The sequence below is a fragment of the Struthio camelus genome, chromosome 11 (genome assembly GCF_040807025.1).
Source record: "Struthio camelus isolate bStrCam1 chromosome 11, bStrCam1.hap1, whole genome shotgun sequence".
Lineage (NCBI taxonomy): Eukaryota > Metazoa > Chordata > Aves > Struthioniformes > Struthionidae > Struthio > Struthio camelus.
Window position 1 is genome coordinate 7,332,743 of NC_090952.1, and position 27,690 is coordinate 7,360,432.

At 48.3% G+C, this 27,690-nt stretch overlaps 1 protein-coding gene across 4 annotated transcripts in view; it reads right to left on the bottom strand.

Annotated features, from left to right (window-relative positions):
• Positions 1–27,690, bottom strand: part of NEXMIF (neurite extension and migration factor) — a 178,218-nt gene that overhangs the window by 33,206 nt on the left and 117,322 nt on the right. For all 4 annotated transcript variants that reach the window (XM_068956621.1, XM_068956624.1, XM_068956623.1 and 1 more), the window contains exon 2: positions 23,193–23,327. The gene's annotated coding sequence lies outside the window, so the exon portion shown is untranslated. The remainder of the gene's footprint in view (positions 1–23,192; positions 23,328–27,690) is intronic.

Sequence of the window (27,690 nt, forward strand, 5' to 3'; positions counted from 1 at the left end):
GCATGCTACAGGGACAAGGACCACTTGTTGATGAATTACTTTCACTCTGAGAGAGTGGAAAGACGTATGTGCATGAACTAGAAGTGGTGCTATTGTCGAGCAATTTGATGGAAGTCCAGTAAACCCTATTGTGCGGGTTTTATTTAACCTCATTTAAATGAAATTAATGAAGAGGAACGGAGCCCAGGGACAAAACAAAGTCCTATACGTATATGCACCGAAACGTATCCTTTTGGTTAGGGACTATGCATACGGACTCGTTCCCTTATGCTACCCTTTTCCCTTTATGACTGAACTATAATAAAGAGGAACTGCGCAGCTACATAGTGCAGCTTGAATCCTGCGCTGTTTTTTTGGTCCTCACACGAGAAATAAGCAGTTAGGGATGCAGCGTAAACCACCACCGTCTGTTTCGGAGATCTTTAAGAAGCCGCTAAGCTCTTGCACAGAAGCAGAAACCTGAGACCACAGTAATCTCCACCCAAAACTCAAGAACATGCAAGAGATTTGCTAGTCGCTGTTTTTAGTAGAGCTGTGGGTGGGTATGTGTGCATAAAGAAAAGAAATAACAACAAAAAACCCACTACCATAAAGACAACATGGAAATGGAGCTGAAAGCCAAGGATGCCTTCAAAACAGGCAGGATGCTTTTAAAAACAAAGACATAGGTTAAAAAAAAATGTTTTGGTTAACTGCTGGCTGGGAAATCTGAGAGAAGAAACTATTTTTAGTTCCTTGATTTTTCCTGTGTGTCAGAGAAAATAAACTCTTGTGTATGCATAACTGGGAAATGCTGTATCCACCCCAAAATTACGAAAGTCAGCTTTGAAGATTTAGACTCCTGGAAACTAGGGAAGAACGCCAGATCACAAAGATATCAGGTGAGCTACAAATGACCTGGGATTTCATTACGGCTAATAACTGCGGGGGGGAAAAAAAAATGCTCCCAAACGTGCATTACAAATTCAGTCTGCAGAAATTCTTTCAAAGATATTTCACGTAAAGCAAACGATGGGGAGGCATTTGGTTTGCAGCAAATAAGCAATTCTGCCTCTGGGAGCAGAAACGGTAGGAGCTGGTGGGGAAGGAGGACGCTACGAAAGCGGGAGGGAAGGGTTGAGCCGCGGGCAGAGCAAGGGCGGGAAGCGGCTGAAATCTTTGCTGTGGCCCAGGAGCTCAGGGGAACCTCGTCCGCTAAAGCGCGTCTAAACGCGTCTAAAGCAGGAATTGATTGAGATCTCGTCCTTGCTGAACTGGACGGCAAAACACAGTCGCAAAACACGAGCGCAGTAAATTCTAGCCCAGAGGAAAACTGCAAGGGGGACCAGGAGCGAAGGTGAACATTCGGAAACGCTGAGAATTTGGCCTTGTACCGCCACAGCACCGTAAATTCAAACACAAAACCCAGCGAATTTCTGCTTATGAATTCAAGACGTTTTGCTAATTCAGCGGCGGGAGAGGTTCTCCCGCATGGTCTAGCAGGAAGGAGCTCCTGGCAGAAGCCAGCACGATAAAAAAGCCAGCCTACATTTCAGCGGTAGGGAAGAAAAGTGACAGCCCACTGAAGAAACTTAACAGCAACGCATAAATTAAGTCTTAAACTAGTCCTCATAGCTCTTGTTAAGAAAAAAGACGTTAGCACAACAGCTTAAAGCCACTTAGAGGATTCCTGTCCATTACCATGGAGAGATGACAACTTGAACGATGCAGCAGGCAGAGCCTGCTTTTTCACACTGGATCTTAAAAATGGGGATTGGCATGTAGAAGTATACCTAAAGAACAGGGGAAAGCCTGCTTTCACAGCAGGACAAGGCCTGCAGCAATTTAAAGTGATGGCTTTTGGCTTGCCACATTTGAGAGGTTAATGGAGAAGGTATCGGATGGCGTGTCTCTCAGCCTGTTTGTTAAACCGACACGCTATCCTGGTGCATGCTAAAAACCTCTGAGCAGGAACTGATGAACAGACTGCAGCAAGCTTAAGGCTGCAGATCGCAAACCGAACCCAAAGCAAGGCGAGTTGTTTCAAAAAGAGCCAATTTACCTTGGGCACAGCGAGGTGGAAGCTGTCGCCGGCAAAACGAAAACAGAAGCTCTCGGGCTCAGCCCGAGATTGGCCCAATTTTGCAGCCCAACACAGGCCAGGGCCCGAGCGAGGTTATCCTAACGCCTGGGCTGCAAAGCGCCACCGGGAGGCGAACCCCCTCCTAGGGAAAAGAGCAAGGAACCTGGTGCTCCGGAGGGCGCTCAGAAAAAGCCGTCCAAGACGCCCGAGCCCCTGTAAGGTCTACGAGGAGGAGGCCAGTTGTGCGGCTCGGTCCGCCCGGTGAGAGACGCTCCCAGCTCCCACGGGGCTTCGAGACGCGCCGAGGGCCTTGCAGAAATTACACCTCGCCCTTCCTTCCAAGGTGAGCGGCAGACGTTTGGCTGCACAATCTCTTTGCCTGTTACACGCCGCGGCCGTTACCGAAAGCAGGCGACGCAGAGGGTGCGACTCCACCGTATCGAAGGGCTTTCTTCCCGCTTGCTTGAAGCTAGTAATATTTTCTCGCAATAGCAACCAGATCTCTGGGTGGAATCGGCTCCGTCGTGTCAGGTCACTGCTCTAACTCGCCTGCCTACCAGCACAGATTTCTTTGCTAGCTTGCTGTTGCTTTTCTTAGCATTGATTTGCTAATATTTCATTAATATATCCCTGATAACGTGTTCTTTGTATAGCTCGGGGAAAAAAACGACACCGTTACGCTCGCTCTTTAGATATGATTGTGTGAGGGAGGTGAAGTGCCGCTGAATTTATGCTAAGATTTAAAAGGATGCTATCAATTTGAAACTCACAAAGTACTTCAATTTTTTTTCACCTCAGTTAACAATCTAACAGCACTGTAGAAGTGAAGGATTTTAAACGATCTAATTTTAGTGCTTCTAGCTCCCCCAGTATGATCATCTTCAAGCGCTTGGTGTTTTTCCTAATGCTTGAGCTCCTGGAGTCAAGTGATGACATGATAATCTCTCCTGAAACAAAAGCAGGTGGCCAGTCTACTAGACTTCAAACTCAAAATTAACATCACCCAAGCACGACCTAAAGGCTCAAAGAACAAAAAACATATAAAAGGAATATAATTTTTTTAACCTGATTTTTTAAAAGGCATATGATTTAAGCCAGTCCTACGACTTTTGCATATGTGAGGATTAGCCGTGTTGCTACTTATCTCTTATCGTTTATCTGGTTTGTTCATATTTTAGGCCGAGCTCATCCTCAGGCTAAGCCTGCCGTTCTGGTTTGCCTACGTGATGCCACCACTGCCTGAAACGATGTCGATTTGCTCGGGAAGGCAAAGGTGCACGACACTGTACCACTTCCCCTTCCTGCAGGGTTTGAAACTAAACAACAACAACAACCACCACCCTTGCCGTGACAATTCAAATTTGATTTAAAATAACACGCAAATAACAGTTACATTTTGTACCAATTCATCGTGCAAAGGTCCTTTTTAGGTGCTGGTGCATTTTCTCGCCCTACAGCTAAAGAAAAGCTAAAGGAGCACTACAGTTTTTTAAAGGCATATACTCTTCAAAACCCTGTCACGCGTAGGGGCTTACCATCCAGAAAAACACTCCAGAACGAGGTAAAACCTATCCTTTAAAAACACATCTCTAAAATGCCTCAACGGCTTGAAACCATTTTTTTGGTATGAATTTTCTTTTAAGTCGCGTCTGGGCTGACAGCTTGAGCACCGAGTTGCAGCCCAATGGGACAGAAATACCGACTCAGTCGTAACACTAGTGTTGCTACCAGTTGCTATAATGATCTTAATCCAAGCGTACCAGGATAAAAAAGGACTCCGGATGGACGGCCTTCGGCGTATCCTGGCTATCGCAGCGTCCAGATTTGACGTTACGCAGTCAGGCAGCGCCGCGAGGCTCCCTCGCGGGATCTCGGTGGCGGATCCCGGCGCGATTCCTTCTCGAGCAAAACCCTGCGTGCGCAGCAGCTCCAGTATCCTCGAAACCTTCGGCAACGCTCACGACAGCCAGGAAAGCGAATGAACGGGAAGGCCAACGATCGTTTCAACGCTCCTTTCCAAAGGCCGTGCTTCGAGGAGTTTTTTTGTGCTCCTTTCTTCTGAAAGCAGCATTTCCCCGTTCTCCCTTCGTACGCGCTGGTCAGCCGGAAAACAAGGGGGAAATGCTGCGTTTTGCTCCTTCGTTTAGTGCCGTTCCTGAACCAGAACGGCTCCCTGCTGTCAGGAAGAAGGCCCGCATGGCGCTGAGCCGGGTGTTAGACGCCCGTCCACGCGCACGGACCTTGCAGTTCGCAAAACCGGCCGGCGGCCGACGGGTCGCAGAGCTACAGCCGACGCAGCCGGAGCATCTCACACTGGAGGCGGCGCCAAGGGGAAGGCAAGGAAATCGGACCAAACGCAAGGTACCAAGCGAGGAGGAGGAGGAGGAGGAGGAGGAGAGTCACGCCAACAGGGACCAGCGCGAAGACCGACAAGCCACGTACGGCGAGCTGCTCTATTTGAACGCTCGGCCGGTTAAAAGTTAAGCAACCGAGCAGATGAAACAAGCACCAGCGCGTCTCTACCTCCCGCCGCCTGATGGGCGCCACGGCAGAAAGGGGTCACGCGGGTTCAGCTAAGGAAAGCGTACAACGCAGCGCTGTTTACGCGACGTACCGCCGCACGGGGCTGTCTAGCGGGCTAGATACACGCAGCTGCAGCGGGCAGGCTGCGCGCGCGATCGTAAGCGCGCTAAGAGGCGTTCGGCCCGTCACGCCGACTGCACCGAAATAGGGCTGTCCGCAACCGGAACAACGGCATCCTGCGCGCGTCGCGCACGCCCTAGCAGCGCGACGCTGAAGAGGCGCACCCGCAAAGCGCCTTGGACGCATCTGCCTCTATCAAGACCTGGGTCGCTACCTCCTGGGGAACTTAAACCAACAGGGGACACCAGAAAGACAACCACATCGAAGGCGGCTAGCAAGCAGGCGCGCCAAGAGCCCGGGTCCGAGTCAACCGAGGAGCCAGCGAGACAACGGGAGGGCCGCGGTCGCTCCCGGGCACGGGACGCTTTGTCCTGAAAAGCCTTGAATGACGATGCTATTAATAACCACCTTTAAAAGCCCGAATTTATTTATACTGGGGAAGAGTGAAAAACAAAGAGCAAGCATCTGCCACCAGCCCTCGCCTGCCAAGATCCAGCGTGGGAGAGCCCGTCTTCGAGCGTCGCCCGGCCGCCGCGGCAGGGCCGCGCTCGGCGCTTCCCTAACGAGCCCGCAGTTAGGGCCTTGGGCTCAACCGCAGCAGGGCTGCCGGGGCCGGGGCCGGCCCGCGCGCCGCGCTCTCCGAAGCCGGGCTGGGGCTTGCCGAGGTAGCCAGCGAGCCGCACCGGCGCGCAGAAGCCTGCCGGAAAAGCCCCTTTTCCCGCCGGCGGCGGCGGCGGCGTTTCTCGCGGCTCGTGGCAGCTTCTCGTAGGGAGAACAGGAGAGATTACAGAAAGCGAGCTCCCTTCGTGATGTCTCTAAGCGTCGGTTAAGGACTGTGGTTTAGACTATCCCAACAGTGCTGCAGCCCCTGAGAAAAGACAGGAAGAAAGGTATTTTACGGGCTGTTCGCAGAGGTGGCGGGCGCGTACAGCCAGACCTGCACCGCTGCTCCAGCTTTCCTCTGCGGCGCTCGCACGCCACAACTCTGAGGCAGTTTCCTAATTTGCAAACTGGACTGCTGTTTCGTTTAGAGCTGACTCTTCTCTCATCATGTTTACCGTGGATACTAGGATACCAATATACAAGGTAACGTTTCTTCAGTGCCTTATTGCTAAAACAACTCTAAATGCACTGATTGCAATATTATTTGAAACAGAACAATAACATTTTAATTGTACTCTGAGGGAAGCGTCTTTGCTAGATGGAAACAGTCTTCCTGTTGCACCATGCATATTTATTGGGGAAGCAAAACACAAATATAAATAAGAATAATGTTTAAAGGGATACACGGGTCCAAACTCAGGCTTAATAAAGCCGCTGTTTTACACAGCTACGATCCAGATAAATGTTTCTTTTTTTATTAGCTTCAATTAAAAGGCACTTCCCTCCTCTGCACTGAAGTCAAAGCAAATCTGCAGCACGACGCGAATCTGCAAGAGCCAGAGAGCGATGTCAAGACCTCTGCCAGACCTCTAAAGCGCAACGACAGGACTCGGGCTCCCACGCTCCCGCGAGGGGGCATCGCTTTGGATAAAGATGTGCGGCACAGGCTAAAGCCTGGTGGTGCACAACTGTCACCCGTCACGCTCAGCTATAGCTCTGCGGTTTATTCGCAGGCCCCTGGACGCACGGGGATTGCTACTTAGCACTCCAGGTAGCGGCAATGAGCTGCATGAAACGGGAGAAAAATGAGCAATGAGCTGCTCCCAACGGGAGAAAAATAAGAGTTAAAATTAAAAAAATAAAATAAAGTAAAATAAAATGCTGTCTCCAAGCCTTTTCCACCAGGAACCGATTTACCTGGAGAGCAAGAAGGCTGTAGCCTCCCACACTGTCTGACACAGCAGATGCTCAGCATTACGTGCCGGGGAGCGGTTCGGTAGCGACGGCTGATACATCACCGCCGCAGAAGTCTGGCACGCAACGCACGAACGGCGCAAGCACAGATATCAACCTTACGCCCTACCGGTCCCACCTGGTGACTATCTCCATTTGGGTTCATTAGGTCGGACCCTCCAGTGACGGGACGCGCTGGGGACGCGCGGGCGGGCGCGCGCTGAGGAGCAGGGTCCCCGGTGGGGACTGCGCCCGGCCGCAGCGCCCAGCACGGGCAGGGGAGGCGAAGGCAGCCGGCACGCCGCAGCGGCGCCCCGTACCGTTCCCTCCGTGCTGGGGTGCAGCACCCAGCGGGCTGGCCAAGAGCCCCAGGCTGCCCACGTCCCGCTGGCCGCTTGTGCAAAGGGCTTCACGGGATCCATGTATCGAGGGCTATGGCGATGCTGTTTTGCAGCCGGTCTCACAAAAGATTCAGGATTCAGTATTGGTCATGAATGCATTTCCCGTCCGCGTTGCAGCTGTCCAACCTATAAAGAGATCAGTTGCAAAAACACAACAGCAAATCATGAGCCAAATTCATCATTCATTTATACTGGTGTAAACTGATAGCGGAATAACTGAGCTTTCTCCGTTAAAAAGACCTTTTTGAAAGTGTTTGAGTTTCTGACATAGGATTGCTATAAACTGGTACCAAAAAAAAAATATATATATATGTGTGTATATATATGTGTCTGTGTGTGTGTGTGTGTGTGTATGTATGTATGTATGTATATATTTATGTATATATATCTCAAGCAATTATGCTAGTGCCTTGTAAGCTTTGATTCCGTGCGGTTCGGGAACAATCTTGGGATTTAGCGTTAGACTTCCGGGGCTAATACAGGGAACAGCAAAGGTTTGGAGGTGGGGTGGTCTAGCTTTCAATCCCCTACGTAAAAAGCAGATTTCCTTAGAATTTCACAGCCTCCCAGACATGACTAGAGAGAAGCAGGAGACATTTCTGCCCTTTCCTAGCAGCTTATGTAGTATACCTTTTAAAAAAAAAAAAAAAAGAAAGAGGAAAAAGGAAAAGAAAAGAAAAACTTTCAGAGTCGTGGTGCCTTTATTCCCTTGCGTTGTTTAAGCCTTTTTTCATGACACCACACAATGTGCTTCTGTCGGGAGCAGAACAGTAGCTTTTCCTAAGACCACAGTGAAGCAGTTACAGCTTCAGTGCCTGGAGAAGGTGCATTGAAAAGAAGAAGAAGAAGAAACCAAAAGAGAGAGAGAATGAATGAGGGTACAATAGGAAACATGAATTGCTGAGGGAAGAAAAAAAAAATAAAAAGAAATCAAGTGTAGGTCTAATTGCAAAGTGCCAGCACACTTCTGGCACTGGGGAAAGAAAGAAATCGTAGATGATTCAGGAGTATGACAAAGACTCCTTTCAACAAGTTGTCTTCTATCACAACTTTGCTGCTATACAGCTATACCGCAACGGGGAGAAATTGCATCACGTCAACAGCAAGTTTATAAAGATAAACTGACTCCCAAGACAGTGGAAATATGCTGGCAGTTACTTTGCGTTTCGCTTATCGCGCTGCAATAAATTCCCCGCGAACGGCATAAACAGGATATTAGAAACAAAAGCACACTTGCGCTTGAAGGGCAGCTGGGTAACGCGGAGGCGTCAAGCGCCCGCCCGGGCGAAGGGTGGCCGCGCGTGGGGGGAGCACCCGCCTGCGCCGCACAAAACCTGCCCGATGAACACGGCTCGGCTCGGCTCGCCCCCGTTCAGCAACGCCCCAAGGGCGAACCCGCGCTTCGCCCCGAGGAACTCAAATTTAGGCTCTTGCTTAAAACGGAGCTCGTTACGCCAACTGTTAGGAAAGCCGCGGACATCTGTCTGCGCAATAAAGATTGATGCCTCCCAAGGCAAAGGGCGATAACTCTATTAGTTTATTGCTAAAATATTGACTGCGTATGGGTGAGCGAGTGTCACATCATGTTTTTGGCCCAAGGAAAGTGGCAGGAAACCAACTGCTGACAGCTAACGGGCCCTTTCTGCAGAGCGAGAGCTAGAGTTTTGGGCCTGAAAGTGCAGAATTGAAGACCACGTCCATGGGGATCGGAGAAACCTTGGCAAAGCACCTGCCCCAGCTAAACGGCAGCTTCGCCCTAGTGAAGATCAAACGACAAATGAGTTTGGAGCTCAAGAATGAAACGCTCTTCTCTTCCCGAACACTGGCCGGTCACAAAGGCAGCGCTATGTTATTTAAGGGCTTTTCCAGCTCCCTATTGTACGTCCCTTCGCCCTCCCCTTCCCTCGCCCCTCGGCTCCATCCCCGAGAATGGCTGCTGGTTTAAATGCAAATAGTGAACAGGCAGTCAGAGGATCTTTTTTTAAATGCGGAAAGCTGAGACTTCTAAGTTTATCTCAGAAGGACACTGGAAAGATGAATAGAGAGAAATTATGCAGAGAAAGAGAAAATATTCAAAGAGTAGAATTATGTATGCATAATTGCCTGGCTCCCTGGGGTGCATGGGCGAGTACACCAAGTCACTTTGTGAAATCATTCCCCACAACTCCTGTATCCTAATTATAGTGCTCTAAGTGGGGAGAAGCTAATTTTTAAACAGTCCTGATGGGGTAACTGGAAGAGCCACGAGGATGCTTTTAACCCCTTGTCTACAGCAGGCCTCCATGCAAAGAAGCAAATATAGAAGAAAGGAAGGAAACGCCAGGAAGCCGACACGTCTTCTGCTGGTTCTGCGCCGCGACAGAAGACAACGAGCGAGGAAGCACGGGCTTTCAGTTCCTGGGCTGGTGAGGACACAGGGCAGACCCGAAGAAACGGGCCAGAACGAAAAAACAGTGAACGTGACCTCTACCAGATCTTCAAAGAAGTTTTGAGTCAGTGTTTTCGTGCTTTTGTGTCCCTTCCCTTTTTACACTATGTTCTCAACCAAAGGGTTTCCAAAAACTGAAAATGTCCGTATAGGAACCCCTTCATCCATCAAGAAAAGGCTATCACCTCCAGTGGTACCCAGGCACGTACCTCGGTGCAATACGACCACTTAGGGCAGAAAGAACTTGACTCAGCGCTTCTTGCAACCCACGAGCTGGCTCGCAGGCGAAGGACCCGGTTCCAGCGAGGACCTGCAAGGTAACGCCTCGCTACGTCCATCGAGTCTGTGGATCTCGGTGCAACAGCAAACACGCACGCGATGGATCGATACCCCAGCCGCATTTAGCGGCAGGAGGTGTTTCATTCTCGTAACGACGCGCTTGCCATCGGGCTGACGAGAGACAGCTGCGAGGAGGAAACAAACTCCGGCGCCCACCTAACGTTAGCCCCGCCGACAGCCGCGCTCCGCTGACCCACGGAGACCTCCCCGCTCTGTAGGTCGAAATACTGCACGCTTGAGGTTCGTTTTATTAGAAAGCTCTCAAAATTGTGTCCTTTAGCTCAATTAACTATGCTACGCTCAAACGCAACTTCTTCTGCTGGAAAAATAAAAAGAACTAGCAAGGCAGCCCTGCTTTTAAACAGGCGGTGTCACATGCTCCTCCTGTTGCCTTGCAATTTCAGCTAATTCAGAAATCGGCCACAAACTCTCTTTTATTATTACCAAACTCCACAAATTTAAGCTAACTAAAACCACTCCTGGCAGTCCCTAAACTCTCATATTTTGACTAAAACTGTCACCATTATTTTGACCACGTTCCCTTTAAATTTTTCAGCCCAGTAATGCTTGTTCTCGTTTACTACAAAAACCCTTAAAATGTTCCAGTTCGGGTTGTTTTTCCTTATTGGAGTGGATGCAGATACACAACGTTAAAAAGAAAACACCCAAACATACTCCACTTACATATCTTAAGCTGGTAAAGGAGACTTTTTTTCCTCGGCCCTCCCCTACGCAACACCGCTAAAAGCAGGTAAACGTCAGTCAGGGCTTTCTCGCAAGGGCCGACCCGAGCAGAGCGCGTGTAAAAGACTGCAGTCATTCCAGGCTATTCTCTAGACTAGCTGGTTTGCCACATCTGGCACTGAGAGGGAGGGGAGCGAACGCTTTCGCTTCAAATTTCATTATTTTGAATCCCCTGGGTGTCGGTTCTTTGCATTTCTAACGTGCTCACTGGGGGGGCTCTCCCCATGCCTCCCCGCTCCCCAGCAGAAAATTGCCCGTGGAGATTGCTCTCCCTTAGCAAGTACGAAGGTATGAGGCCGGGTAATAGAAGCCAAATACTTGAGATGCAGCAATTTGTTCCCTCTTTAAGAAAGTCATCTTCAAAATATAGCTATCCACAGGATTTAAGACCAGAAGGGTCCGCTAGATCATTTAAGAGGACCTCCTACAATAGTAAGCAATTAAATTTTACTCAGTCACTTCTTCATTGAGATCAATTATTTGCTCAGAGCAGAATTTCCAAGAGCGATGCTTCAGCTCAAGTCATTCATCGCAGCACATGAAAGAACTCTAAGCGCATTCGAACAAGTGGTGAACCCTCTTCCAAACCCGTATTAATATCTAACCCTTAAGTTCTGAAAATTAAATATTCAAGTCAAACTGAAAGTTATTTTTTTTGGTCAAAGTAATAGACACAATTTTACTACTTAATCCTCTCGCATTGTCTCAAGCTCCTCAAATTACAGTAATTTGAACTGTGATCTGAGCTCCCCTGTGCTTAACGAATAATTAGACCAAGGACAGCCAAGCTTCCCGATTTCCTGAATACTAAAATCTTCCTCTGGCCAAGAGCCACAGGACCAGCACCACACCATGCGCAAAGAGAAGGAGAAGAGGGAAGAGGGAAAGCAGCTCACAGGTGGGGTGCTTGATCCCAGTGGCATCCCAGGCCTCTGTGGGGGGCACAAGGCACGGCAAATAACTATGGCAACAGTTTAGCTATTGAATTCAAAAAAATAAAATCAGTAGAGGCTGTAAGAGACTTTTCTTCTCCCTCATTTTCTCACCGAAACACCCCCCACAACCCTCTATTTCTTTTGAAAGAAATACTCTGTTCAGTCTGAAGAAAATACTTCATTTGCAGGCCCTCGTTAGACAAGCGGAGGACCAGACTTGCAACACGGTTCCTGCAGTGTCATGGTGATGGTCATGGACCCCTTTAACTAACCGTTCAGCGCACAGAGCTCTTGCAGCAGCACAAGGGACATGAGGCTGACCACCATCTTCTGGACCAAGGGATTTCAACCCATGTTTCCTTCTTTTACAACAATGCCATAAGCACCAAAAGAATAGGGTATGGTGGAGTTGCTGCACTTGGCAAAAGCAAAAACAGAGGGAAACATCAAGTATCCCTCCTTCCAGGAGAACGTCCTTCAGTCGTCTAGAAATTCACTGTTTCTTTCTGGACCAAAGATTAGCGAAGCATTCAGTGAAAAGTGAACAAGTTCTAACAGGAACACCTGACTGAGATCCTCTCAAAAAGCCCTGTTCTCCAAGGACACTTCCCCAAAATGAGGAGGCTTTGGTTCATAACCAACAAAAATGACAGCACCTAAGTAGAGACTGAAATTGTCCTCTTCTCTTGAAGGTGGTCCTGCCTGAACAAAAATTTGTAAGTAAACTTGCACCATTTGGGTGGGTTCTTTGGGTGGACTTCAGGGTTGTCACTACAGGACCCATTAACCACAGTAAATTCATATTATTATTCTTACTTTGTCACATGCATAAAAATATTACTAAGGAAAACGTGCCAGGAAGATATAATCTAAATTCCATTTGATGCAGTGTCATTGCGTTTGCCATCAACAGACACTGGGGCAGGAGGCCCGACTGCACAGAAACGGTCTACGGGGGAAGTCACAGACTTACTCAGTGAGACTTCAACACAGCTCTGCAAGTGTGTTTATTGCCTTTTTATACCTTCATCTCTTGCAGACAAGAAGAGTTTAAGAAGGATCTGAAGGCATGGAAGATATCCCTGCAGGAACCTGTTCAAACCATTTTGAGCATAACCCTGGGACGTGCATGCAAACGTCGGAAAGACTCCATCTGGGTATTCACCAGGAAATGCTCTACTCCATGATGGAAAACGAAAAACGGGTACAAAGGCAGGTACTGCAGGACGCAGGGAACACGAGGCAAGGACGGGAAGGAAGAGTTCACAGCGCACTGCAGCGAGCAATTCAGTATTACAACTGCAGTGTGTTGCAGAAGTGGAAAAATAAAACACATTTAAAAATGAAAACCCTAAAAGAAAACTGAAATCAGACAGATTTCCACATGGATTTGCAAAGCGGCTAAAAGGATGTCAGGGAATGGAGGACAAACCCCACCTATTTGCTTAGCTGGGCCCTTAGCATCCCCAAGAGACAAATCATCATGTCGAACTGTGCCACACCTTGGCGTGGAGGTTCGCAGACGGGGCATCTTGCAAAGTAAGATCAAAGCGACTGTTATCGCAGAGCCAGTCTCTCAGCAATATCAAAGAATAGGCCTGCAGGAACAGAGTGTACGGGCCACTCTTCAACCCTTAGCGTTTCAATTAGGTGTGGATGATATTATGACAAGATCGATGAATCCTGATATAGCAGCACTCAAGATAAATGTTGCTTCCGAAGGGCTCTTATATTAGTATTTGGTGTGAAGAGGAGTTTAGGGGAAAAAAAGAAAGAGAAACAAAGGAACATCACCAGCTGCTGGCAACGCTGTACCACCTTTTGTACAATCAAACCTCTCTCAGGGTGACACTTAAAACTCCCTGCAAAAGTATTTGCTTTTCTCCAATCATTTTCCCTTTTCTTCTCTCCTTCGGAAGGGGAAGAAGCCCACATACAAAGAGTCTTTTTCACATTCACGCAGAAAACGAACTGCAGATGTGTACGTACATATGGATGTACGTATGGACGCGCTCTGAAATCCTGGATGTCGGGGACCTCGCACCCTTGCTGACCTGCCAGTATGCAGTGGGATATTTTAACAGTTAAACACCCGGCTCTTGCCCCATATCTCCCCAAAAGACCGAAACGGGCTCCATTTCTGAAATGCTCTACTTAAACCACAGCCACATCAATAGAAAAACAATCATCCTAATGCCTCTTGAGACAAAACTGCTGGGAACACGAAACCGTCAGCGAGCGCTGCACAGGCGCGTCAGCAGAGCATCTGAGCCTCGCATCTGCGAGGAGCTGGCAGCACGCGCTCAGCTGCGCAGAGAGCAAAGAGGAAACCCAAATCCCATAAAAGCCAAGAGTCTGTGAGAAGCTGAGGCCCAGGAGTTCATCATTTGAGTATGATATGCAATCTAGGACGCAGAACCACAGACGGCAGATTTAGCAGAGACCACCTAATCGCTTAGTTTTTCATTTCCACATTGACTTTAATTAAAATCAGAAATTGAAAATCTTCCTCGTTCCTCCGGCCAGGTAAAATTATCTCAAAGCTCCCAGCTCTGGCCGGCACGATGGACAGCATCACAAAGGGGAGGGAATGTTTATAAAATGTTTTTAAACAATTCAATTTTAAAGCAATTTGTGTGCAGTGGCACTAGGCATTCTTGACTGCAGAAAATAGACAGCAGGGCTGGATCAATCGCAGGGTGGAGGTGGGTGCAGAAAAGCAGGAGCAGCAGACTGTGACATTGAGGCTAATAGCTTTGTAGCAATTTATTCAGCGAGAAATACTGCATAGAGCGACATGGGGGTCTGTGCAAAAAGTAGGCAGAGAGTACGGCAGTGCCTAGGAGGGAGACAGTCCCCGATTCCAGAGTGGTGGAGAACAGAGAGAATCAATACCAAACACTCCAGGAAAAGCAGGAAACTCCTCTCCCCCTACAAAACTAAATAAATGACAATTAATGGAGCCAATCAGGCCACCTGCAAAAAAATCCTGTCACTGAAGAAACGTTACATGAAAAAATCCCAGTGAGATAAAGGCTTCAGTGCTGCCACAGAATCGCTTTGGGGCGCAAGTTAAGCAGAGCCCTTTGTAGCTCTGCCACCTACTCCTACATGCAATCCTTGGACCAACTGGATGCCAAAAAGGACAAATTACGTAGAAATTACATGGGAAACGCCATGTAATAATCTCCAATCCCTGCCACAGCTTGGCCCTGTATCTCCTCTTCATCAGCAAAGCATCACCTGGGGGACATGTTGCAACGTCTCCCCTCTCCCTCATGGCCTTGTCCATGCTTTGCTGTAAGGCTGTAAGGCACCTACAGGAAGAGCTAATTTTGCGATAAAACAAAGAGAAATGGCTTACCTCGGTTTGACAAACAAGCAAAAAAAAAAAAAAAAAAAAGAACCACATGTGAAAAAAAAAAAAAAAGAACCACACGTGATCATCATGAACATAATCTAAGTTCAAGAGCTCCGGATCTCCTTGCAGACAAAATTCGTTCTGAAATTGCTCCTGCTGCTGCTTCCAGCGCAAGGATGAAGCGATGCTCTTTCTGCATCGCACCATCTCCGTGCCCAGGCACATATGGTCTAGCTAAATAAGAAGCCCTAGAAAAGGCTGTCAACAAGACTAGAGGAAGGTGTGCATCTGTGCAGAAACATATGCCCCAGCCTTGCACAGTGAGCCATAAAAATGACGGTCACGCCCAGAATCCCACCAAAACCTGCCCAGGTACAGCGGAATTACAACACGGGACCCGTTACACTGCTGTTTGCCACTTGAACAAACCCTTCCCCTGCTCCCTTTGTCCTGCACAACCAAAAATCCCTGTCAGCTGTCCGTGTCCCTGCTGCCCTGATAGCTAAAGACGACACTCCCAACCAACACAGGTTTCCATCGCGGTGTTGCAGTTGCCCTCATCTGCGTGCCCACCTTTGGGTTTGTTTGAAAGTACGTGGTTTATGCTCCTCTATGAAAATCTCCCCCGTGGTACTAAAAGCAATGGAATAATCTACTATTTCAACTCTCATCCCTTAGAGAATTCTGCAGGTTTTTTTTTTTTTTTAAAAAGTGGTTGAATTTGATTAAACCTTTGGAATCTCTCCAATATTTCCAGTTATTCCATCTGTAGAAACACTCTACTGGCACTTGGCACATTTATAGCATTAACTGCCTTCTAAATCAGCAGCAGTTCTGCCTAACAATTTGGCATTTGCACATTGCCTTGTAAATTATACACCTTACATCTTTGGGCACAAGGACCGGCCCCTCCAAAAAGCCTATTACTGCCTCGGAGAAATTCTCGAGAAAATGTCTTCTTATGGACTCGCCTTTTGACAAAAAGGGGGGAAAATGGCATTCAGTGGGCACGGTATTAACACTATGGCTCATAACATTACTCTGGCAGTAAAATGAAACCCAGTACAACCAGCTGGCTGCTATACTGCTATTAGATCCCTTTTTCTGTTTTTGACCTTTCTACAACACTCTGAAATTCATTAATCTATTCAAAATCCGTTTAGGATCTAAAGCGCGAGGCAAGGTGAAGGTGTTCATGAAACCGTCCCCCTTTCGGGCAGGCTCACGAAACAATTACAATTCCACAAGACAAGATTTGCTTGCTTTTTTGTGCTACTGCAACGCAAAGTCAGGAACCAGGCTAGGAACGACTGCAGATCCAAATCAAGTCACAAAACAGCAGGAAACCACTCAGCAATATCAGCAGTGATTTGTGCATTTCTTGGTCGAAAACAAAGAGCAGAGAAGGTCTGCATTATTACCTCCCCATTTCCAAGTAGCCTTTCCTCTTTTGTCTGCCCAAACCGTTGGAGGCAAAAAAAAAATCCCCTCCCCAAACAGCTCTCAGCCTCAAGCTCTTCTGAAAACCTTTTTTCCTTATCTTTATTCACTGATCCAGTCGTCTTATGTCTCCCCATCGACAAAGCGTAGGGAAATCGCCAAATTAAGCGCCCAGCTCATGCCCTCCTGCAGAACAGCCTTCTCCCTTGTCTGCACCTCAGATCTTGTTTACTGTCAATGAGCTGTGCTCTGGTTAGCCGGTTCTTCCTAGCGTGCATTTTGTCTATAGAGCTTGTATTTTGGACAAAAAAAAAAAAAAAGACAGAAAAGAAACACATTGCAGTAACTCCCCTCCTACCTTTTACTCCTAAAATACGCTTTATTGATTTCAATGCATATTATGACCCTAAGGGAAAAAGTAGTGTTAGAAATCCAGGGTTACCTAAGGACTTCAAGACTGTCACTCTGCGGTGCATCATGGCCATTTGGAGTTTGACAGCAGCACTGAGACAGAATTCAGCTCTTTCTGCTTAAAAAGCATGGACCGTTATTGTTGGGGCTGAAGAAGAATTTTCTGCTTCTTGTTTTTCAAGCTAAAATGCAGCATACAGAGCTGAACAACTCCGATCCTGTCCAGAAAGAAAAGTAGTGACAAACCAGCTTACGCACGATCATCCTTTTGGAATTAGTGACTTAGTTAATGCTCCCCATCCTAACATTTTAAAAACTGCATTTTTCTGTTCTTTTGCATTCTAGACTCTTCCCCCTATTGGTGTGCTTTTAATACCATGGAAGGATGAATAGCTTAACCTCTGCAAGGGTCAGGAGAGGACCTGGTGTCCTTGGGTCAACAAAGGATCCAGAGCACCACCAGCCCCCGCGTGACCCTCGCGCCTCCGGCTCGGGCCCTCGGCCGCGCGCAGAGGCAGCCCCACAGATCCGGGGCTCTCGCATCTCCTCTGCAACGCTCCAGCCCTGCCGCTGGGCTTCGAGGTGCCAGAGCAAGAGCCAGCGTCCGTGTCCTGAGGCTCAGAGAAAGACATCTGACCTGATCTAAACACTTCTGCGAACAGGGCTGCAGGAGCGTAACAGGCGATGGCCTGTTGCTCTCCTTGGACATCACCTGGAGAGAACGGACAGGTCTCACAACTGTATGGCTACTGCGCACTTGATGAAAATGTCTGCTCCCCCGCAAAAAAAAAAAAAAAAAAAAAAGCCAACCAAAAAACCTTCTCCCTGCAGCCAGCAGTCAGCGATGCATACGAGATGACTGCCTTCTCAACATGAGAGCAAAAGGGCAAATGAATCACATTACACTCCATGAATAAAAACAGAGTCTTAATGCAACAGCTACTTAATGATTTCATTTTCAATACACTAGACAGTTTGGCCTCATTTGCAAAGGTGCTGAGCACCCCTGAGTCCCACTTAACTTAATGGGAACTGCAGGCACTTTGCACCTCAAGACTCTCTCGCAAGCCCCTTATGTACTTAGGAAAATGCTCTCACCTGGTGGGGAGGAGGCGGGAGGGAAGACTTCCCTGAGATTTGTGGAAATAAAAGCTGATAGCAGAGATGAGCCTGAGCCAGAGACGTCAGATCTACAACTGCATGTAACTGTCCCTCAGTCCCGGGACAACCGAACCCAGGATTCCGGTTCAAATTCGTCTTCAGAAATGTGGAATTACGGCTCGGGGGTCCTTTCAAATCTTTCCCTCACTCCACACGCAGCAGAGAGGAGGCTGTGCCAAGCTCTGCCGGCAATCACATCCAGGCAATCCCAGTGGCTCGGCCGAGAGCATCAGGACCAAGCCCCGCGCTCTCAAGGACGTTCGCTGTTTGCAGCCGTAAATAGGAAAGGTTGGCGTCAGGAGGCAACGCCGGTTCATCCGGCCTCAGTTTGCACATCCTGCGTGCACAAGCCAAAGAAGATGGCGGCGCAAGCCATCGGAAATGGAGAAAACAGCGTTTTCAAGCTACTACACAGTATCCTAAACCAGGTATTCAGAGGGTACTTAAGGAAAAGCACTTAGTGGAGGAAGGGCAGCACAAATACGAATCTGATTGGCATTTAATTAATGGTTAGGGCCTTCTGAGAATAGACCAAAGCCAGTCAAGCAGCAAACTCCAGCGCACGCGCAGATTGTGAATAAACTCTTCTCGGACCACATCGGGGTGCCCAACGTACCGTCTCTCACCCCTGGTCTGGTGCCTTCTTGGGCACCCTATGGTATTTGCAACAACACTTCTTACCGTTTTACTTTGTATTGCCTCCTGTCTTCTTTTAAGCCTGCCCCTGCACGAAGGATGACTAACGATATTTGCCAGACAAAGCCACCGGGTCCGTGTCCTGCGCTGGACCACGGCTTCAGTCAAGTCCCCCGTGGCTTTGCAGCAGCGCAGGCGCGCTGGATCACGCGCTCACCGCATCCCACTGGCAGCCCACGGCCGCCGGCCAGGACGGCGCGCGGGCCCAGCACCGCGCCAGCGAAGGACGCAGCTGGGCAGAGGACTAACACGGAGCGTTACAGGCCGCCCGGAAAGGCAGAAGGTCCCAAACGGCGCCGCGGGTGAGCGTTTGCCGGTACCGCGACGGAGGAGAGTCGGGAGGACTTGGCTCCCTCGCAGGCAGACTGGCGAGCAGGACCCCGAGGTTACGGCTCCCAGGGGCCGGGGCGGTGGTGTCAGCAGCCATCGGAAAGCGCGGCAGCCACGTCAAGCGCTGGGTTTTCACAGAACGAACGCAGACGGTTTGAGTTGCACCCCATCCTTGGCACCATCCTCCTCTGGAGGAAAACAGACCTTCATAATATCCCTACGTCTATTTGGAAAACGCAGCACAGGATAACCTCTTCAAAACAATACCAGTCCTCTGGCACACAAAAAGAAGTCAAACGCAAACTATTTATTGCCAAAACCTCTTCCTTCATTGTAAAGTACTGTTTAATTTTATCCCTTAGGCATCTATTATCTCATAGCCCATATTATTTTTCCAGCTATTACTGCTTAATTTTCCCCATCCAAAAAAGTATGTACAGACACAAGCCAATTTCCGTCTTGGCATAATTGTTTATGAGAAACAAACAGCTGTTTCGCTGGGGTCCTAACAAATAGATCATGAATCGATGCTTCCCGTCTCTTCATTATCCTCCTGCAAGAACCAGCTGCCGTCACGTGTCCCCTGCCTCTGTGCGCTGACACTGCAAGCGCGACTTGTCACCCCTCCCGGCTGCACCAGACTGTTCGGGAGGAAGGAGCCACTTGCAACCTAACGATCGAAGGCCCTTGCTAAGCCGGGCAGACTCCAAAGGCAGCAGAGCAGAAGCCGGGGGGGGGTACTGCACCGGGGCCCCCTCATTTATCAGCATCCGCTGCTGGGAAAATGAGGCCCTAAACCGAGCCTTTCGGTGCATAAACATTTCGTTTCCTTTTTTTATTAATAAAAGCTGTTGATTTTTAATCGGAATTTGGAATCAGAAAAAAAAAAAGCTAATGAAATACGTTTATCAAAATGTTTGATTTTTCCATCGCTGTTAGGATTTGTGAGTTTTACCGCTTGTTAGTTTTTCCACCGGCAGACCTTCTGCGAGACTTGAAAGTTTTTCAGCAAAACACTAATAATACACAGTAAACGCAGGACCTTGTCGAGGTAAAAAAGTCTGCAGTCCTCATTTTACGGGAAACCTCGCAATGCGATCACGCGTGAAATGGCTGGCGTTAATGCCACAAGGGGAAACGCGCTCACACGGAGGGAGAGGGCACGCACCGAGCAGGGGCTGGGCGTCTCTTCCCTTCGGAAATAGGTAAATCTGTCTTTAATTGGCTTAAGCACTTGCTTAACCATTGCTAACGTTGTTTTCTCTTAACGCTGCACCATTTACGGAAGCATCGGGACAGTGGTTGTGGTTTATTCCGCTCTTCCCATGAGAAAAGCGCCTACAGGTCCAAGGGTTCCCCGACGGGCAGGCAAAACACGGTCTGGGAAACCAGAGGGGAAAGGAAAAATATTTCTTAGCGACAATGCAAGAACCTAAAACGGCCCGGCACCTAGTTATGCGAAAGCCCCTCTCCCAGCGTCGACCCTGTCACCGTGGCTAACGTCAGCGGGGAGACTTCTGCTGACAGAGGCTGTTTGGCCATCAGGATCACAGCAGGGTTTTTCGGCAGAAGAACTCGCGTCGCCCCGAGCCTGACAGCCTTCAGGCCACATGCGTTTCTGCTGCTTCTGGTGCCTTTTAATACTTTATTCATATGTCCTACGTTGGCAAAAGGCATCGCGAAGGTTTTCCTTTCTGTCGCTACCCTGACTTCAGATGCTCAATTAAAAAAATAATAATAATAATAATAACCGCCCCCCCGCACCCTGCAAAAGCAGCTGCAAGCATCAGTGCTTTGCAAGTGCTCTTGTCTTGTCCAGTGGGTGTTACTGCAGCAAATAGAAATTGCAAGCTGAGGCCGAATGGCAATGAGTCAGGGAGGCAGAAAGGCGTGAAAACAAAATGAATGGAAAGGCAATAAACCCGCAATATTTCACATCGGTACTGAGTTCCTGGATAACCTCCATCTATCAGCGTTATCAGAGTCCGGTATCTCACCGGAGCTGTAGCTACAGTACATTAGTGACACCGGCAAAGAGGTGGCAAGGGCCACGTGGCTGGGCGGCCATGCGGACGGGCATCCAAGCGGAGGGGCGGCCACGCCACGGTGGTGAAACCCGCCTCGGGCGCAGGCAGGGGAGCAGACCTCCAAGCTGCTCGCGATTTCTCCAGCACCCCAGGGTTCAGATCTTCCTGGAGAGCAAAGCGGTAAAACGCTCAGGCTTTTATGGGCTTCTCGCAAGAAGCAGAGGAGAAAATTGATGGGGCAATCCCAGGCAGCAAGAAGTACAGGAAAGCGTCTCGATTTAGGAAGGGCACTTGTGCACGTGCTAAAACGCTGCCCTGACTGGGGACCCTGTTTGCGAAGCACGTGGCAGCGGGGAAAAAGAGGCACGCAGAGATCTCGGGTCTGACGTCGGAAATAAATAAAATGTAATACGTAAGTTCAAGGCATAGAAACCTGAGAAACACATTTAAAAGGGAACGTAGTTCCCTGTAAAAAGCTGGAGCACAAATCAAAGGACTGAATTAGAAGAGGCAGAGGCTTTTCCAGTCATCCCCCAACAAATATTAGTGCCCCTTCATTCACCATTTCTTTCTCTCTCTTTCACACACACACACACACACACACACACACACACACACACACACACACACACACAAAGTGCTACAGCTCTTCTTCAGGGTAATGGCAGGCAAACCTGTATCTACAAAGAGATTATAAAAAAAAATCTACCAGGAAACAGAGGATGGGGAATACCTCAGTCCTTTCACTTTCTGAAGCACTAAGCACAAAATGGGCTAACAGCCCACTTTTTTTAAACACCTACTTATTTTTCACTCCCGCCCAAAATGATTTAGACATCTATTCAATAGCTACTCGCACGAGTCACCCTTCGCCAGTCCCTTGTCCCATCAGTACCTCTGCAGCACATCCAAACGTACCTCACAACGCAACTACTTACTGGCCTTGTCTGGAAGTCAGTCCCACAGTGCTGTGCAGACAGCTGTCAATCACATCCCCAAAGGGGGCTCTACCGTCTCCCAAACTACCTACGGCTCTGACACATGTCGCTGCGGCGCTTGCTTGCCCAGTGTACAAATAAAAATGATCGCTCTCTCCCCGGGCCCACTCTGCTCCCAAAAAAGAAGCTAATTCCCTGTTAGCATTATAGAAGACTCAGGCAGCCAGCGAGAAGAAAGCTTTTTAAAAAGATATAAAAACAGGATTCTTGTATTGAAACACACGCCACAGATGGTGTAGCAGACGAGGATTAATTCATGAATCATATTTCTTAAATGATACGATCTCTCTTTTCACTTCCATACTTTCCCTTTTTGACTCAGAAGCAGGGATTTAAGATGCCCTTCCCAGATATGAATTTTGCATGAACAAACACTGCAGGAAAAAAAGTAGCAATAAAACAGAACACCCAGATGTTTAAAGCTAAGTTTTCAAATGTAAGCAAATGCATATCCTGTCCATCGATGAAAGAACATGTGCGGAAATACAATATATGCAGGCAGAGATACGGTTCCAGGGTGAGAAACTGCCTTCCCTAACATTTGAGATTATTAATGCTTCCCAACAACTGCAGTTCAGTCAGGGCTCCGAATTCAACAGCTGCTGGTTTCATATCTTAGTCTATCTTATTCACCACTCTCATAGCAAAAAAAAACAAAAACAAAAACAAAAAAAAACTTAAGTCATTTAAGAGAAACACTTCCATTGAGAGGCCCTCCTCACGCTGCTCTACAGGTTTGTTGCTCCTCCATCCCCCAGCCAGGCTTGCCCACTGAAAATCTTGGCACAGACACCTTCAGGTTGCACTCTAGGAAAATTTAGCAAAACCTATGAAACCAAGAGGATTTCAGGATGCAACAGCAAGCCAAAACGTTCTGCACAACGCAAACAGATCAACCGTAACAAGCAGTTATGCCCCCACTACCGTATCTAACTAACATCTTAAGTGGAAAAAAGACAAGGAAACGACAGAGCAGAGCTTCAGCAACAGGAGATCCCAAACTCCAAGCTCACTCTTAACCAGCAAGCTCCTTCACATCAGCCAAAGGAACCTCAAGCCCATGGCCATGCTTCTGGGCAGAGCAATTGCTGTCACTCAGCTGTGAGCACCGGCTGAGGCAGGACCAGAAGGAACAGTGCAAGCATCCACAAGTCCCAGGCTGCTGCTGCTGCTATCGGGGCCGCTTTCTCACCTGCAGAAGATGCTCGTACACCTTTCTTTCAGTACCACTTTAGCACATCAGTCAATTTATTCCCTTCTCATATACAGCAGCTGCGTATAGGCTAAACAGCTTCTTCTTTACGTGGCCTTGCACTGACTGCTGTAGCTTTAGCCTGCACACAAAGCTTCAGGTTAGAATAAGGAGGAAAAATTACTTACCCTGAAATTCTTTCAACCTTTCTCTGCTTTGTGTACGACGTGGGCTTCTCTTTTGGTTACTATTTCCAGATTTGGTCTTTGGGTAGGTGAATGGAAGAGGAGAATGAAAGGAGTTGTATTTGATGACGATGGAGACTGTAAAATAAAGAGAAGCACTTTAGCGCAGAATAGTCCTCTATATACATACATATCAGATTAAATTAAATTAGTGACACCTACATAAACGCTTCCTACTGTTTTTATGCACACATACAAATATCACAACTGTCAAGGAGGATGCAGCTGTCAGTGATGGGGGGGGGGGGGAGTGAAGAGCAATTTCTAAAAAGGAGGAAAAAAAAAAAAACCCAAGCAAAAGCAGCAGCACTGGAGCTGCTAGCAGCAATAGCAGCAAAGAGGCTTCCACCACGTATCTGCAGAGCGCCAACCAGCCCAGAAAGCAGGGAAGGAGCCAAGAGCTTCAGGAAGCGCGCGCACACACACACGCACGCTCTACCGGACCTTCAGCTTGGGGCAAGATCCCAACCCGTCACCCCCAAACGCAAACTCTCTGTAGGCTTTTCCTTCATTTACACGCGTACACACTGTTCTCGCCAAACAGAAGAGACCCAGACACAGCTCACTCCGAGATCCGCAAATCTCATGCAAAAATTCACCCGTCTCCTGCAACAGTGAAAGGATTCGTCTCATTAAGGAGGAATTAACAATTACCACAATTTGGTCATTGCACCAGCAAGCACCTCCCCAAAAACCAGACTCATCTCCTACCGTCTGCTTTACTTGCAGAATTGCTGTTGGGAGGTTTCCCCCCCGACAGGCACAGACAGACCCACACATCCGGGCAAACGCACAAACCAGCCGCTCGGCGTCGCGCAGGCACGGGGCACGCAGCTGCTCGGGAAAGGGCCTGCTGCCCTCGGCACCATCCCAAGGTTTCGTTTCTGCCATCCCGCTTCCTTTCACGCCTCCTCTCCCACCAACGCCGTGCGTGGCTCCCGCGTACGCTCCTCAAGGCTCTCCACTGATCAGGTGAAGCGCCTTGGGCTACTTCCTTTGCACTCGCCTCCAAAAATCATTGTCCGTTTAACAGCACAGATTGAGATCCTTAACATATGATTTCATTTTAGGTAACTGAAAAAAGAACGCAGATAAAAGGAGCTGACTTTCACGTTACTGGTTTTTTCAAGACCGCTCTCCAACCTCCTGCATACAAAAGCATCGCGCCAGCACAATTAGCCCCAGCCTTACTACTGAAAGAACCCCAACAAGAGTATTTACAAAATCGCCTAGAAGATGCTATGCCTGCTAGTAAAGAGCCTGAGTCAGGGACTGTCAGTATTTGCCTTGAAAAGGTCACTGCGAGTAGTATATAAAAATACATGCAAACACCGAGGAAGCATAAACATAATATAAGCAACACTTTCTGCAAGCAGTCCAGCATTGAACGCTTCCGGGGGGGCCTACGGGAAGTCTTAAGCGTCCCAGGAAAGGGAGGAAGATTTCCATTTCTGTTTAGCAGGATGGGGAAAGTAAAGCACAGGTGAGCAACGCTGCTCATGACGGCAAGGACCAAGTCTGAAAGAAAAACCCGGGGCCCTAACACAGCTCCCGCACAGCTGAGCACGCTGCTATACTGCTGCGTTGGAACAGGAAGAGAAATACTGTTGTCAGCGGTAAGCAGTGTAGACTCATTAATATTTATTTTTATTTAAAAATATATATTTTTAAAGTACTTGAAGAAATAATCTGGAGGAGGTGCTAAAGCTCTGAGCGTGTTTTCAATATGTTCCAGCTTTTCCAGTGAGATTTTGGATCTCCTGGAAGGAGGCAAAACGTCTTAGTGGCAGCAATGAGGGTGAGGGTGTACAAATACCCCCAAACAACCTAGAAAAGCAGCATATTCACATTGCCTGCCCTTGCTCCTCCTTCCAAATTGCTCAGAAAGAGGGAAATCTAAAAATGCAGTCAACTTGAATTACTCATGGACAGCAGAAACCCAAAACTATCATTTCCCACAGGTTTTTAATGCGTGTGGGTGTTTATATGTGAATAACACTTGGAAACAGTCGAACCCGATGCCTGAAGAGATATCTCCTCCAAAACTGTTCCAACAAAAAACCGCACACGCTACTCCGGCTCAGACCAGGTCCAGGGAGCCCGAGGTCGGCGCGCAGCTCCTGGCCAGGCTGCATCTCGGCCCAACGGCTACCTGCGACGAGCCAGGTTTGTGCCTTTAAATTAACCCAACGGGGCAACAGGACAAATGCATCAGCTGGATTGATTAGGAAGGTTTTGCACAAAGACGAAATGTATATTTAAATACAGATATGTCTATTTTTTAATATCTGCTGTTTCGATACGATAGGTCAAAACCTGGAGTCCCACAGGATGATCAGTTTGTAGGAGAGAAGCCTCAGCTGATTGAAATTCATGGCAAAAAAAGGAGAAAGCGGACCCCAAGCAGAAGTGGCACTGATAGAAAGAACCTTAGAAGCCAAAAGACAAGAACTTGAACCCAAACACTCAGCTATAACGTTCCCAGGGCCTTCTCCTCCTCAGCAGCCCATCCTCAAGGTGCTGCTGATCCCCAGCTCCCGCTTCCTGGACATCCTGGGCAGCACTAGGAAGACACACACTCATTCCTTAGTCTGTGAGCTGGTGACTGTCCATTACTGTACATAAAAAGAGGCGGTGGTCTCTGTCCCACTCCAAACAACAAACATCTGAAGAATAAAGCCCCTTGCAGGAGGTCCTGAGCGGGCCAGTGGAACAGCGCTGCTCCTCCTGCTTACAAAGGCAAGATGCGCCAGGCTCTGCTTGCAGCGGAGTAAGGCACTCGGTCTGACAAATCAGTGCCTCTCAGCAGCAAAAATTAGTTTTCAAATTGTTTAGGCCAACATTTTTCAGAGGAGCTTGTGGTGTTAAGCGGTCTCATTCCTCCACCAAGTTGCAGAAGGTTTTTGCAGCTCCTTCCTAGATGGCTCAGACTGCAAAGTCACAACCTGCAGGACTCAAATTTATAATTTTAACCATGCAGCAAAACAGGACTTCAAAGAGAACCCCACTTACTTTTGTGCCTCAGCTATGAGCAGGAAAACATCTGTCACAAATCGGTATTTTAGACAATCCTTCTACAGCATTAGCTGCAACCCAACATCTAGGGCCCATATAGTAGCACAGTGCCACTGCCAAGAGCAAACACAACCCTTGCAAGTCCTGTAGGGTAAACTGGGAGAGTGTTTGGCAGCTGTTGGCACGGAGCAGCCAACGTCATCGGTCTTTTCAGAGGTTAAGATGCCTGAAGGCAGAGACAGCTGCACAGGTTTGGCCATACCTAACTCCAGCTCCCTCAAAAAGGAGCCAGCTAAAACAAGCCTGCCTGGCTTTGACGTCTGCTCCTGGGACTCTGCTATCACCCTGCACAAGCCCGCCAGTCTGGCAGCGTTTCCCTGGGGTCAGATCCACATCTCATCTTCAGCTCTCTGCAGCATTTTTGGAAGGTCAGGGCTAAGAGAGGGTCTCAGGAGTTGTAAGCCAGCAACCCCCATGTTAGGTACCAGCAATGAATTAAAAAGCAGGATGATTTTATTTTATTTTATTTTATTTTATTTTATTTTATTTTTAAGTCCTGTAACCGTGTATCTGTAAGTATATCCGAAGAGAAAGACAGCAGGAAGAAGGAAGCTAAGCCACAGACACAGACAACAGATTCAATACAGAGAAGAGAATCAACGGTAGACCCTGCCATAGAGAGAATGCACTTCTCCATGCAGTACCATATTTTTACCAAACCCATGTATACCAAGCATATGGAAAATGCATTTTATCTTATATATACACCACTTCTTTGCAAGACAACTACAGCTTTCAGTACGATCTCAGGATGCCTTGGGCTTCCTCAGACAAAACTGTACAGCAGGAAGCGTGGAGGGACAAGCTTTTTTTTTTTTTTTTTTTGGATTATATAGAAGGTTTGCTTACAGCTAGCATGTTGTGGGCTCCCCATTAAATCTTTCAGCTTGGTCTTTCATCAGCGGTTTTGGTGGGGGAAAGGAAGAACAAGATAAATCTCTGCAGTTTCAGAGAAGGTCCAAAGAGAGTCAGGCGGAGTGTGCCACCTACGAACGCAGAGACTGCGCCTTCGCCAGGCCCGACCTGCTACCCCGGCGCTTGGCCCCACGTGACAGGGTAACGGGCTACAGCCCATCACGGATGGAGCAGGAGGAGCTGACGCCGGTTTCTCGGCCAAAATTTCCAGTCACACGTCTTTCCCCCACCTTGGAGACGGAGGGGCTTGCTCTGGAGCTCAGCCACGGTGGTCTCTGGCACCGGGCAGATGGCAGCGATTTGGTTACCCAGTGCTAAACGCAGTCTGCACAAGTAAGCGCACACCAAGTTCAAAGTCAAAATGAACATTTGTTCTACAACAAAACACACTGCAAATGATCCTTAACAAATTTTAACTGTCGGTGCAGTCAGATAAGAGCGCGGTAGCATA